We start from the raw sequence: 15,619 nt of genomic DNA, 5'->3' as shown, positions 1-15,619 counted from the left end.
TTTGTACGCCGCCGTACATGTGCAGCTGAAACTACGGGCGTGGGAAAAATCGACATGCGGCCGGATGTGTACGAACTGCGAACATACGCCCGTAGTACAGTTATGCTTCCCTAGCTTGTTTCGAAGCGATCTGAAACAGGTCATTTACTTGGAAATCTTCGCCAAGCCCAATAAAACTCACAGAACCTTTTGGACTGAAAAATCAAGTTCAATTTGGCTGAAATAAGTACTTCGTACGGGACCGCATGGTAATGCAAGGCCGTGAGTTGGAACATTTCCGTCCTCAAACAATGGTCTTGTTCATTTTTCACGGTGCCGCATACGATCCGGCCGTAAGCTCATACGTAGTGTGCACTGTGCGGGCGTATATCGTATACTTTCAAGCGAACGCATCAACCTCAAAACTACGTGCGTATATTCGCGGTTCGCACTATGGCCGGACTCATACGCAGTGTGAACATAGCCGAAGGCTATGTTCACACGTTGTCACGGAACGTACGTTGTCAGAAAAGATCATCTGTATTGCCGCTAAATTCAGATGCTGGCACAACCGTGCGCGCCGTCATCCGAATTCCCCGCCGCTCACAATGGAGCTTGGGGCCTGAGCCGCATGCTCCATTGTGTAAACTAACAGGGATTTCTGTGGCGCTGCTAGGGATCCCGGCCGGAGTGTACACTATGGGGGAGATTTATGAAAGGGTGTAAATATACACCTGGTGTAAACTGCCCACAGCAACCAGGTCATTTACTTGGAAATCTTCGCCCAGCCCAATAAAACTCACAGAACCTTTTGGATCGAAAAATTAAGTTCAATTTGGCTGAAATAAGTACTCCGTACGGGACCGCATGGAAATCCACGGCCGTGAGTTGGAACATTTCCGTCCTCAAACAATGGTCTTGTTCATTTTTCACTGCGCCGTATACGATCCGGCCGTAAGTTCATACATAGTGTGTATTGTGCGGGCGTATATCGTATACTTTCCAGCGAACGCATTAACCTCAAAACTACGTGCAGAAACATACGCAGTGTGAACATAGCCTCAAAGGGGTGAGCTGGTTGTGATCATACATGTACAATCCAAGATATGTGATGAGCTGCTAGATATCCATTTCCTATCTATCTATCTATCACATTACAGGAGATATAAGAGGACAATGATCACATGTCCTTCATGCACCAGCATCTTCTCAGCCCCGCCCCCTCATGACATCACCACAGGTCCTTCATCCACAAGAATCCTCTCCAGTTCTCAGCCCCGCCCCCTTATAACATCACCACAGGTCTTTCCTCATCGCTCTGCAGGCTGTCTGCAAAAGAAATAGCTTTTGCAGACAGCATTAACCCTTTGAGGACCAGGCCCAAAATGACCCAGTGGACCGCGCAAATTTTGATCTTAGTGTTTTCGTTTTTCCCTCCTCCCCTTCTAAGAGCTCTAGCACTCTCAGTTTTCTATCTACAAGGCCATGTAATGGCTTGTTTGTTACAGGAATAGTTGTACTTTGTAATGGCGTCATTCATTTTACCATAACATGTATGATGGAATTCCAAATATATTATTTATGAAGATATAAATAGGTGAAATCGTAAGAAAGAATGCAATATGGTAACGTTTGGGGGGTTCCTGTGTCTACGTAATGCACTATATGGTAACAGCGACATGATAACATTATTCTATAGGTCAGTCCGAACACAACCATATGCAGGTTACACAGATTCTCTAATGTTATATATATATTTTTTTATGAAATCCTTTTTTTTGGCAATTAAATATTAATAAAATGGGCCTATTGTGACGCTTATAACGGTTTTATTTTTTCACCTACGGGGCTGTATGGGGTGTCATTTTTTCCGCCATGATCTCTAGTTTTTATTAATACGATATTTGTGAAGATCGGACGTTTTGATCACTTTTTATTGATTTTTTTAAATATATAATGTAACATAAAATCGGTAATCTGCGCACTTTCCCCCCTCTTTTCGTGTACGCCGTTTACCGGTCGCAATGACACTTGTTATATTTTAATAGATCGGACAATTACGCACGCTACGGTATATTATATGTTTATCTATTTATTCATTTTTATATGTTTTATTTATATAATGGGAAAGGGGGGTGATTTAGACTTTTATTGGGGGAGGGGTTTTGGGGTAGTGTGTTAGTGTTTTGAACTTTTTTTTTTTTACACTTTTGAAGTCCCTTTGGGGGACTTCTACATACATTACTTTGATTTCTACACTGATGAATGCTATGCCATAGGCATAGCATTGATCAGTGTTATCGGCGCTCTGCTCATTGAGCCTGCCTGTGCAGGCTCAGTGTAGCAGATCGCCGATCGGACCGCACGGAGGCAGGTAAGAGACCTCCGGCAGTCCGTTTCAACGATCGGGACCCCCGCAGTCACACTGCGGGGGTCCCGATCGGTAAGTGCCAGGGGACTCTCCCTGTCACTTACACTTAAACGCCGCGGTCGCGTCGCGATCGCGGCATTTAAGGGGTTAATGACACGCGGCAGCACGATCGCTGCAGCGTTTCATTACCGGTGAGGTCCCGGCTGCTGATTGCAGCCGGCCCCCACCTCCTATGAAGCGCGCTCCGCTCCGGAGCGCACTTCATAGCGGGAAAAACACCCAGGACGTAAGGTTACGTCATGGGTCGTCTGGGGACAGACTTCCATGACGTAACCCTACGTCCAGGGTCGTCTAGGGGTTAAAGGACAACTCCGGAGGGACCCCCCCCAAAAAAAAAACACAGATACACACAGACACCATACTCACCATCCCTCCGGTGACGATCGGCACTCCATTCGCCCGCCGTCCGCCTCACCGTCACCTGCGTCCGCCGTCCAGCGATGTCTCTTGCTTCGGGGTCCATGAGAGAGAAAAGGCTGCCAGTGAGCTTGCGCACCGGCAGCCTTTTCATTGGCTGGAGCGCATCACATGGCTTCCAGCAAGCTCAGCCAATCAGGGCTGAGCAAGCTGGAAGCCATGTGATGCGCTCCAGCCAATGAAAAGGCTGCTGGTGCGCATGTGCACCAGCAGCCTTTTCTCTCCCATTCACTCTCAATGAAGACGCCGAAGAGGAAGAAGACCCGGACCGCCCCCCAGCTCTGACGTCACCCGTCACCAGATGCCGCCCGGGAGAAGAGGACCGTGATGACCGTAATAGGTAATGTATACATTCTTTAACTTCCGGGGTGGGGGGTCGGAAAGTGGGGGAAGGGGGCCAGACCGGGTATTTAAGCACATTACAAAGTTATATAACTTTGTAATGTGTGTTAAATAAGCCAAAAAAAATTTTCGCCGGAGTTGTCCTTTAAGCCTCTGAGACCTCAGTGGGCCCCTGCCAGTGTGGGCCCAGGAGCCACTGCCCCCCCTGCACCCCCCCAAATTTCGCTTAGATTGTTCTCAGATGCAACTATGACCTATCACAAATAACTTCCTATTTCACATCATGTCCCTTCACCCACATATGCTGCATGTCTACAGTATAACATATCGTGCATGTTTGGAATTGAGAGAAATTCCCCCACCTACTCATGTTTTCTAGGGTTAAATTTAGCATTACACATCAATGATACAAACTAAAGCTCCATAGGAATCTCCCTGGTGTAGGGATTCATAATAGCAATGCTTCCTGGATAAAAGGAAGCAAATTATTCAGGTGGATTACCCGGAGAGGGATGCCTACATTGAGAGATAATATCTACTGGGGGGACTAACTACAGGGGGGTTACCTACAGGGGTATGCACACATGCGAGGTAGCACCTACTGCGGTGGCATGACCTACAAGGGGTATGACTACCTAACAGGGAGACTACCTATAGGGGAAAGGCGGGAGAGGGGGTGTTGCAATTGGTTACACCCTTCGCAAAAGCCTGTACTTATAAGTGTAAGTGGTAATGTAGTAGTACCAGAGTTTTACCACTAGATGTCATTGTTGTAAGTATGTGTATTCTGATATTGCACAGCTGTAGAAAGGAAATGGTTATTGTTTTGTTTGTGTATCACATGGATCTGTACACCAATGAGAGTTATTTCTTCTCTTAACCTATCATCTCTCTCTTTACTTTTTTACACACACACCTCACCCACTCACAGCACAGTTTACATAAGCTGTAGGAAGGAAGTCACATGGGTAGAGGAAGTGTGAGGTCTTTTGCCTGAGATTATGTAGAGGAAGGACGCAAGCTATGACGCCTCCTACAGCAGTAAAGTTGGGCCCTGGCTTCTGCCAGGTCCCCAGTCTAAGTTATGGTCTAGACATAGAGAACATGTACCGTTTCTCTTCAAGCAACCTTACTCCGCACTATGCAGTGTCACGCCACTACTAGAGAGGACAGGGATCATCCTAACCCACGCCGTGGACCAGTGGAACACAGTGCACGACAGTATCCACAAAGAAGTATTCAAGGAACTGGTCCGGATAGAGCAAAGTTGCTAGAAGCCTATGCATTCTATCTCGCACTGTGGGTGTAATCAGAGAACTCTGACCACTCTGCTCATCCCAGGTAACAAGGTCTAGGGCTTGTTTCACCCTCTAGGACGGGTTACACGACACTGGTGGGCAGTAGGTGGTGTAAAGACTGAAAGAGTTAAAACACAGGCACAAGTATTCTCTCTACTTTCAAGTATTTTACTTATTCTACCTCTGAAGTTCCGGCAGAGCACATTACTACTTGGGTTGGAACTCTCTCGACATCCTCCTCTCTACTCTTCTGATTCTATTCTACCTCTCAGCACGCAACCCAGCCAGTACGGCTGTACCACTCTTTCAATTCTCAGTACAGATCTGTTCCTGCCTAAAGTGTAAAGTAACTTATCAAGACGAAAGTATACTGTATTCTCCTGTATCAAGTATCTTCACAATAAACAAGATTGTATTTATTTTAACGGGACTCTGTGGTTCTTTACTAAGCACCGGCACAGTAATCACTTCCTTGGGTTATCTCTCCTTTCTGTGGGTGGCAGTGCCAATAGTCTGGGTGGGTCACTACTCCAATCCGGACCACCGTGATAATCGCCAAAGGGACCTCCAAACAGCCCGACAGGTGACTGTCCACAGGGGAAAAAGGTGTAGCCAGCCCACAAAAAAATTAAAAGCAGGTGTGCCACCATACTTGTGTGCCCAACCAGCACTGGCGTCACGACAAATTACCACTAGACTATACCTCAGCCAACCACTACACCAGTGGAGTCACGCTGTTCCAGATAACCCGTGACTGTCCGTCTGTCACTACTCAACACGATCCATGGCAGCACCACACTACAACCTTCTGAGAGGCCTACTATGTGGAAGCACAGAGGGGGCCTAACTACTTTATGGGGGCAAAGAACAGCCTAACTACTATATGGTGGCACAGAGGGGTCTAACTACTACATGAAAAGTATAACAGCAAAGTAGTAGGGTTGCCAGCTTACCACTCCAGTTACATCTGCCGGCTTGCACAGAACTCACTCCAATCCAGTGTGCACAAATACCAATAACTGCTCTGTGTACAGAGGAGTGTTTTGCGCCGTGTCACTATACTGGTTTAATGAATATTTGAAATAAAATCAACTGGAGTTGTTTTCTGTTTAAACTATTTGTACAGTAAGGGACCTAACTATTAAATGGGACAGATAGGGTAGCTAACTACTATATAGGGGCACAGATATTGTCTATAATAACAATCTCTGCCCCCGGTGCAGGAAAAGCTAGCCCTACTTCTGGCTTCCATGTAGAAAAATCCTTTCTCTGGTAGAAAAGAGACTGTTCCAAGTTGCTGTACTGCCTATTACAGGTTGTATTGTCCCTCATGCATTTATTGTAGACATCTTGCATTTATTTTGATTATATTTTTATTGATGTGCATTTTTTGCATACATCTATCCCATGCCCGGCCCCTATTGCGGATGTATTTGTTCCCAGTTCAGTTGGGGAGTACACCCTTTATCTCAGGGCGTTGTTTGGCATGTTTTCAAATGTTTTTAATGTTTTAAATTTTGGTGTACTTCTTCTCTTTAGCAGTATTGCTTGCTGCACTCAATTGCTGCATTGTTTTGTACAATGGTGCCCGCTTTCTCTATACTATATCCTCATCACACACAGCTCTGGATCACAGAGCCAACACAGGTATTAAACATCAGTTCAACTGAACACATTCCTCTCTTAGGGTGAGTTCACACTACGGAATTCTCGCGGATAAACTGTGCGGAATTCCGCCGGCTGGACGCGCTCACAGACATGCGCCTTTCTGCCGGCTCTATAGACACCATTCTATGGGCCGGCTGATTCCACATTCCGCCGAAAGAACTGACATGTCAATTCTTTCGGCGGAATGCTGAATTAGCCAACCCACAGAATGGTGTCTATGGAACCGGCGGAAAGGCGCGGGTTCGTTAGCACGTCCAGCCGGCGGAATTCCGCGAAGTTAATCTGCGAGGATTCCTCAGTGTGAACCCACCCTTAGCTCCAATATTGACAATAGGACCCTACCCGATATATAATCTCCACACACTCTAAAGACCTTTTCTTTTGATAGATGACAAACAGTATGTGTTATATTCATCCTACTGGGGGAAAATAATTATATATATGAAAACTAATTGTAAAGCAATATAATGGCCCTCTGTTTTCTGTCATTCTCATTCTCTAAACACTTATTGCCTAAATGAAGAATTTATTGAGACTGACTCTTAAGAGTATCTACAGTATAGCAGACTTATTAAAGGGGTGCGCCAGCAAAAATAATGTTTTTGGTTTTTTTTTTTCCCCAAATAAACTGATGCCAGAAAGAGCTAGATATTTGGACAGAGGTGGCAACAGAGAGCATTGTGTCAGCCTGGAAAGAATATACCACTTCCTGCAGGACATACAGCAGCTGATAAGTATCGGGAGACTTGAGAATTTTTTTTTTCTATATAACTTTCTGACACCGGTTAATTTGAAAGAAAAAAAAATCACTGGAGTTCCTCTTTAATCTTTTATGGACAGTGTCTGGAATAGCCTAAATGACCGGACCAATTTTCATTTTTGTGCTTTCGGTTTTTTACTCCTCACCTAAGAGCCATAGCGCTTTTATTTTTCCATCTAAAGGGCCATGTAAGGGCTTGTTTATTTCAAGAACAAGTGCACTGTTTGGCTGATGGGGATCCGGGAGCCTCACACACAGCCGTGGCGCCGAGCAGGTAATGTATGCTGCGGACGGCGCGATGCGGGGGATAAAGGGGCCGGGTCACATACTGGGAGCGGAATGAAAATTCAGCTGCGGGTATCTGACCCATTCACTTCACGCTACTAGGAACCGCAGTGGATTTTGCTGCAAACTCGCAGTATGAAATCCGCTGCGGATCTAGTACATCTGAAGCTACCCTTAGACTGGAAAGAATACACCACTTCCTGCAGGACATACAGCAGCTGATAAGTACAGGAAGACTTGAGTTTTTTTAAATCAAAGTAATTTACAAATCTGTATAAGTTTCTGGCACCTGTCATTTAGGGGAAAAATTACTGGCATACCCCTTTAAATCTAAGCCCCGACTGGCTGTTATGCACAACAAACAGTGTCTTTTTTAGTCTACATGTTCCAAGTGCCGTGCTTTTATGGGAAAAGAGAAAGATTTAGCTGCACTAAAGTGAATTTCTGGACCAAGTTCAATTATTGTCACTGCACAATGTGAATGTTATTGAGGGAACACTGCTGTCCAATCATACTTAGGATACAAAGGAATATAAAGACACTTTAGGTCAGGGGCTGTACAAAGAAGATGAAGAATAAACCAAGGACATGTATAGTTCTTTTCATAAATCATAAAAGAAGCAGCTTTCGGAAAGGCTAAGACTAGCTTCTAAGATAATGTATGGTCATACAGTCCCTGTGCATCTTCCTTTTATTACCATAAAGACTGGAAAGCAAACATGGCTACAGAAACTGCTTCGACATTACATTTCATATTCTGTGTGATTGTAAACATAAGACAATCATAGGAAATGTGCTTTATCCCATGATATACCTCATTTCCTTTTTAGACAGTGAAAAATGTTAACAATGCTGTACATTTATGGTTTACATTTTACTATCTTATCATATAAATGGATGAATTCACATGAAAACTGAAAAAGTCAATAGTAACTATAAGAGAAGATTTATTATTGTTCAGCAAAAGGCATACGGCAGGGAGAAAGCGCAGATTCGTCCCTCTCCCCTTGCAGGGACTGCTCCTTCGCAAAAAAAAAGGTATGGGGGGGGGGAGGCATTTAAATGCAGCTGTCAATTTTGACAGCTGCATCTAAATGCCTAATTAGGGGGCTAGGCGATTGGACCGTGCCTGCTAACTGCTGTGGTCATGGGCTCCACATAGCAGGTTGGAACGAGGCAGTTCAGAGCTGGGTCAGCGCGCAGCCCCCATCTGAACTCCACTAGCAGCGCTAGGGCATAAATTTACGTCCTAGGTCATCTAAGGGTTACTAAATGTCCCCAATAAAGTTTGAAGAACATACAGCTTTTACATTGACTCCACCTCTCAGGGTGCCGTAACCCGGTGTTGCTAGGTGTTGTGAGCAGTGGGCTAGGTGTGGTGGTACCAAGTAAGCACTTGTGATGGTGGCCAGTGTAACGACTGGAGTCTTGCATGTGTTGTACCACCGCAAATGATGGCGTAAGCCATACCAGGGAGCAGAGTCTAAGGGGCCCCTGGTTCTCACCAGCGCTCACCGCAAGGTGGGATGGACTTGCTGCCGCAGGTGACCCCCAGGTCATTACTCCTGGCTTGGCTTACTAGTGGCAGCAGGCAAGGTGCAGCTTTAGACACGTAGGCAGGGACACAGCAGGAGTCAGGGCTGAAACGGGGACAGTAATCACGGGCTGGAACCACTGGCAGGCATCAGGAACCACAGGCAGGCAGCAGGAACCACGGGCAGGAATCACAGTGGGAAAAGCTGGGAACACACACTAAGAAGTATGCAGAGGCTTTAACACTAGGGTCATGGCAGAGCAGGAATTTATAGTGAGGTGTTAGTGCACATTAACCAATTAGGGACGTACTGTCCCTTTCAATTCCTAGGAGGCGGCGGGACGCGCACCCACCAAGGGAGCAGGAGACTGGAGCTGGGACACATAAGGTGCCCAGGGGGGCCAAGGGGAAGCGTCGCCAGCATGTGGGCTCCAGCATCCGTGGGGACCCGGAGCATGGGACACCGCCACAGCCCTAACTGCCAGGAGTGTGTGGGTGCAGGTGCGGTGGAGAGCAATGACCATGGAGTCCAGCACTTAACCTCAATAACTCTTACTTAAAGGACAACTCCCATGAAAAACTTTTTCCCAGTAATTGAAGCACATTACAAAGTTATATAACTCTGTAATGTGCTTCAATCACCTTTCTGCCCCCCTTCCGTATCTTTCCCCCCCTCAATCCCCCACCAGGAAGTATACTAAACTCATACATACCTAATTACCATCGACCCCAGGCTTTTCGCTCAGCTCCACCTTGTGACAATGTTGTCATTAGGAGGAAGGCTGCTCTAGGTCCCGTTAGTCCAGCCTTCCCCTCTCCTGCCTTGTCAGATGACTCTGCTTGCTCAGCTACCATTGGCTGAGCAAGCTGAAAGCCATCTGAGTCATGTCACTTGCTTATCTTCCCCCGTGACTGACTCCCACCACATAGGCAGCCCCCCTCCCCCCGCCCCCATACTCTCTCCTGCTGCCAAGTGGAATGAGTGAATGAGTCACTTGCTTATCTTTCCTCCGTGACTTGACTCCCGGCAGATGAGCTGCACAGACCCCATTTTATCTCTCCCCTGCTGCCCTGGCCTAATTAGGGATGGCTATCATGCAGATTTCACTTTGCAATGTACACTACATAGAGGGCCATGTTTAGTATATGATGGGAGTTGAAATGAATGGAGGGGCAGGCACTTGCAACGTCACAGCAGCCAAAGTGCATCATGGGAAGCTGGAACCAGGAAGTAAAGAAGAAATAAAGACCGAGACTGGATCTCAAGCGGTATGCAGACGGTGGGAAATTCAAACAGTAACAGCTCGGGACGGGGTGATAAGTATTTGTTGTTTTTTTTTCTAAGCACAGGAGTTGTCCTTTAAAGAAGAAGTCCGGTGATTTCTAAAACCCAGAAGCCTGCAGGAGGAGGGGGGGAAATGATTAGAAGTAGGAACTTACCTCTCCCCATGCCCACGGTGAGGGTCGGTAGTGGCCGTGGGCCCTCCCCCTAAAAGTAATTTCCCCCCCCAGTTGTTATGACATCACTACTTGGGGTAAAATGCCTGTCTTGGCTGATGGACTGTTAGTGACTGAAGCGTGTTCCATCCCAGTCAATGACTGGCTGAGCGGCCAGTCCATCAGCCGGGTTGTGATGTGGACACGCTGGAGATTCCAGAGCCCGGCGAGGGTCCTGTGGACACTCCCATCGCTCACCTCGGGCACGGGGAGAGGTAAGTTGTTGCTTTTAATCAATTTCCCCCCTCCCCTTGCAGGCTGCCGGTTTTTAAAAATCGCCAGACTTCTCCTTTAAGGAATCTTCAGTGCAATACAACTTAGTAATTTTGAAAATGAACAGTGTGCAAAAGATAATCTCATTGAATAGGGTCCTTTCTTCTGATGGACAACAAGAGTAGAGTAGGTTAAGGCACTGTTTTGGGGCTTTATCTAATAAGTGCAGGACTCTGCCGGCATAACTTGTAGACTTGTTTAGAACAAGAAGAAGCTCATAATCACGGTTAAGACTAAGAAAGAAAAAGAAGACCGCCTTTTGCTAGAAGAGCTCACAGAGTGTCAGGTACAAGTCCCAAGTTTGAACATCTGCTTATAGCAGTAATAGTGCAGGTATTGACACAGAACGCTGGTGCTGACAGTGAGGTAAAACCAGTGCTTGAAGTAGTAGGTGCTTTGTAAAGGGAAGAGGAGAGGAGTTGCCAGAGAAGCCTGCCCAATGTAGTGAATGTGCTCTGCTTGAACAGGTGTAGATACACAAGGCATAAGAAGATACTTGTACTTATGGATGCCAGTAGTGGCTCTGAACCGCCTTATGCCCCCTAGTTGCAGGATACCCATCCTAAGTGGGTAATTTGAGCCCCAGTCTTTGGTTATCTGGGTGTAGCAGACTTCTGAGGTTTCCCAGTCATCTTGCACTGCGCAGTAGGATATGTAGACCTATGCATGGTAGCTTTGTCCTACTGGAGTCAGTTTCTCTTGCTTCAGGAGACTGCCCTGCACTTTTAGAGAGGTTTTTTGATGTGGGCAACAGTTTTCCTAGGTTGCTTTTCTCCTCTAGGTAGAGCTTAGCACTGCATACTAGTCTTAGTTACTTTCATACAGAATAAAGTTGCTGTCTTTTGTCCTTGCAGGGGTCCTGGGCAAAGCCAGGCCCTGGCTTAACTCCTGCAGAGACTGGTTTGTGTTTGCTTCCTCTCACACTAAATACTATCTAGAGACTCACTATCTCATTCCACCAAAACTATCTCTTCCTGCAGGGGCTAAACAAAACCCTTCTGTGAGTGGTGGGGCTGAAGGTGTGTGAGAGAGAGAAAAGAAGAGATAGGACAGAAAAGAACAAGCACATGTAACTGGTAAGCAGTTTATTTACTTATTTACTTATTGTTTATTTATTTAGTTACAAAATGGCAAAAGGGGGGTGATTCAAACTTTTATTAGGGGAGGGGATTTTTTATTAATAAAAAAACTTTTTTTTTTACTTCATACTTTAACTTTTAGTCCCCCTGGGGGACTTTTAGCATTACTGCAGTGATCTCCCATAGAGATCACTGCAGTATACTTAAAGGGGAACTCCACATAAGGAAAACTTGTTTTCTATTAAAAGTACATTAAAAGTTATATAGATGTGTCTATATAATGTATTACCATATATGTGTAGTTCTGCCACACTGGTAGCTGATAGAAATCCAGGAAGTTAAGAAAAATGGCCTCTGTGCCAATGAACAGTCTCCTGCTCCCACTGCTCTCCCCCCTTAGGAGACAAAAATTCCATGCCTCTGTCTCACATTGTGTGTGTTTGCTGAGGACAGGCTGATGATGCAGATAGGGGGCAGGGCGTGATGTCACAGGAGGCTTGGCTGGATCCCCCAATCCCCTGGGTGATTAAATATCTCTGATCAGCCAGAAGCCAGGTGCTGCAATTTCACTAATTGTGCAAAACTCTTCACTGCAGCGTCTTCACAAAAATGATGCATTAACACAATTAAATGATGCTAAACAGCAAAGAGGATCAGAGCCGCCACTACCAATCCCACGTGGACAAAAAACAAGGTATAAACAGTGTATCCCATGTAACTTAATATCAGGTAAACTCCTTATTGTGGAGCTCAACCTCAAAGATAAAAGATGCTTGATCATAATATGTGCGTGGTGATGAAAAGAAGAAAAAATTAAATTAAATTTGAAAAGTTCTTTACTTTATTCCAATATCTGTGTTACAGGTAGAGAATACAGCGTGCTGTGTGGTGTTACAGGTAGAGAATACAGCATGCTGTGTGGGTGGGACCACAATGAAATGATAAAGTACTGCAAAGAACTCAGTAACACAATAAAACTGCAATGTGTGAACACAGCCTAGATGTTCTGCAACAGCTTTGGACGAGAATGGGCAGGGTAGGGGACTGTGATGAACAGCTGAGGAAAAGCATTGCATTCTGGAACCTGTAGTACTGTGTACAACTGCTCAAATAGGAAGTACAACCACACAATACAGAACAAAACCCCCCAAAACAAATGGATTTTTGGTAGTTTCAAAACTGGGATAGATAGGTAAGTAATGCTATATGCTTCTGCAGAAGATTAATTTTTTCCCCTCTACCTGGAGCTCCCCTTTAATACAGCAATGATTGATTAGATCATTGCTGTATTACTCTGGTCTGCAGCAGACCAGATTCATCGATTGCCGAGCCAGGAATGCTGAGCCCCGGCCCGGTAAGGAGAAGGGATTTCCCCTCCGCCATCGGAACCCGGGGGGGGGGGGGGGGAATCGCTTTATAGCAATGCCAGTTTTATCAATATGCCAGAGACAAAACATAGCCTAATTTGCTCATAGCAACCAATCACAGCTAACCTTTCAAACTCTTATGAAATTAAAGCTGAGCTTTGATTGGTTGCTATGGGCAGGTTAGACTGTCTAAGTTGTGCATGGCAACCAATCACAGTTTAGCTTTTATTTTAGCAGAGTCATTTGAGAAAGGAAAGCTGATCCGTGATTGGTTGCTATGGGCCACATCAAACCATACTATTTAGTGTTCTTAGTGTGGCCTAACCATAAGCTGTTTGCTTGGTCACAAGTGTGTTTAATGACCTCTGCAGTACCTGAGGACCTTGAGCTTGAACATTACTCCCACCTACCCTTGATATCATTTGGAGGTTCTAGCAGAGGAAAAGGGATGATCTTCTTTAGACTAACCCTTCATCGACTACCCCTTCTTCAGGGGATCTGTGAGGAAGAAGAGATACATCTGACTAGCCATCAATAAGGTGACAGATATTGCATCCAGATTTCTCTTATATCCAGCTTATTATATTTATAGTATGGTATTACCCTCTAAGCCCAGAGGAGGGGCAACTCTACAGCCATGGCTCCCTCGAGGTTTCCCCCACAGGGTTTTTTTCCTTGCCTAAATGCTGGAGGGTGACTCTTCATGAGTCGGGGGTCTGCCATTTTTGGTGTCATGTAATTTTAAATAAAATTGGGACCCTTTGACACCTGATTACAATGTGTTGTGTCTTTATTTTGTGTTCTTTAATTTAACTTATTTTGCTTGGGAGTTGGTAATCCATCACTTACTGCAGAGTCATAAAGCTTGACATCTGCCTGCTACACAGATCTATCACCTGCACAATAAGCGCAAGTAGGATGGAGCAGTGGATAGTAGAACTCCTGCATGTATGTGCATATCCCTGGATTAGAGGGACACTCAAATCTTGAAGAAAAGTCAAAAGGTTTTTTCAATCATAGCAAATGATAGCAACATAGACACCACCATAAATATACATCATATACACACAACCCAGTGGCTCTTGTGTGTGTGGGCAGCATCAAGGGCAAGGCAAAGCATTGCTCCCCCACACACATACATCCAGGTGTGTCCTAGGTACAGTAGCCCCCCCCCCCCCCCCCCCCAAAAAAAAAAAAAAAATAATTAAAATAAAATCCACAGGATAGGGGATATCCTGCTAATTGGTCCCAGTGTTGACGAGAATGTGGGGGACGTTTCCCCCTCAAATAAAAGGTGGGGACAGTGCCAGGGCAGTGGAGTCGGTAAGCCGCAGCTTAGACTCTGACTCCTGAATTTTATCAGGACCGAGTCCGACTCCTGCTCCTTCATAAATGGCCGGTCATATACCAGGGGACTTATATATCACACTGGCTCAGCAGCTTCTCCCTAATGTCCTACATGATCCTGGGGCGACTTCTGAGGGAATGAGAAAAGATATAAGGCAGCTTCTCCTGTGTGTGCAGTGGAAGCAGCCAGTCTCCAGCCTCCATGTCCTGAATTACTCACAACTAGACCAGATGGAGCACTGGTTTCTATGTTTCTAACTAAATAGTCACCACACACAAAGATACATTGCTAACACTGCCAGATCCCTGTGATATAGATGACAGCTATAGTGATATAGAGTGGGTCACACATAGTGATATAGAGGGGTCACTGTGGGTGTGGGGGCACGCCATAGCACACACATACACACACAGCCTGCTGCAGCCATAGAGCACACACACAGCCTGCTGCAGCCATAGCGCACACACACACACACACAGCTGCAGCCATAGCACACACACACAGCTGCAGCCATAAAATACTGAAGAAAAACACCACATTGAGGACTGCGGTTACTGCTGCACTACTTTTTTCTTCTCCTCCTCCTCTATATTACATAGGATATTTTCATATTACACTGCTGCTCATATACAGTCATCCAGCATTCAGGAAGAGAGCAGCACAGATCGCCCACCCCCCCCCCCCCCCCCATAATGGACTCTTCCAGCTCAGAAACAAATAGTGACTGACAACTTTTCCTTGACCACCCTTATCTAATAGGGCCAGTGTCCTATTAGAATGTTGCTCATAATATATATTGATGAGCAAAACTTCATATCAAAACTCAATTTTAAATAGTTCTAAAAAAAATTTAAAGCTGGAGTCGGAGTCGGTACATTTTTTCAGACTCCGATTCCAGCCAAAACTAGTTCCGACTCCACGACTCTGACTCCACAGCCCTGGACAGTGCTCTATGAATTCTCTATACTGTAGGTCTTGTTATGCCTTATCCTTTGGGAGAGGGGTACAGTATGTTCTCATGTACTATATGGCTGGACTCAGACTGCGCGTTTTTCAGAAATATGGCATATGGTATTTTTGGGGTCAATAACACTGTGACCACAGTCAATAGGGAAAAATGAAAATCAACACCCATAGGACTTCGTGGCACACCTGTACTAGGACAATACCTCATACAGCAACATTAAAAGAAAAATATGAAAAGAATGTCTCTTCTCTTGGAAAGTAGGAATGAAAAAACATGATTGTCATTGCCAAAAATTGCTACAGCAGGAAGAAATTAGCAGTGTACCCTTTGCCCTAATTCAGTTTTATTTTTAAAAATAATTAAAATTCCCTTAA

Source organism: Dendropsophus ebraccatus, chromosome 6 (assembly GCF_027789765.1).
Source record: "Dendropsophus ebraccatus isolate aDenEbr1 chromosome 6, aDenEbr1.pat, whole genome shotgun sequence".
Lineage (NCBI taxonomy): Eukaryota > Metazoa > Chordata > Amphibia > Anura > Hylidae > Dendropsophus > Dendropsophus ebraccatus.
Note: the sequence above shows the minus strand (reverse complement) of the source record.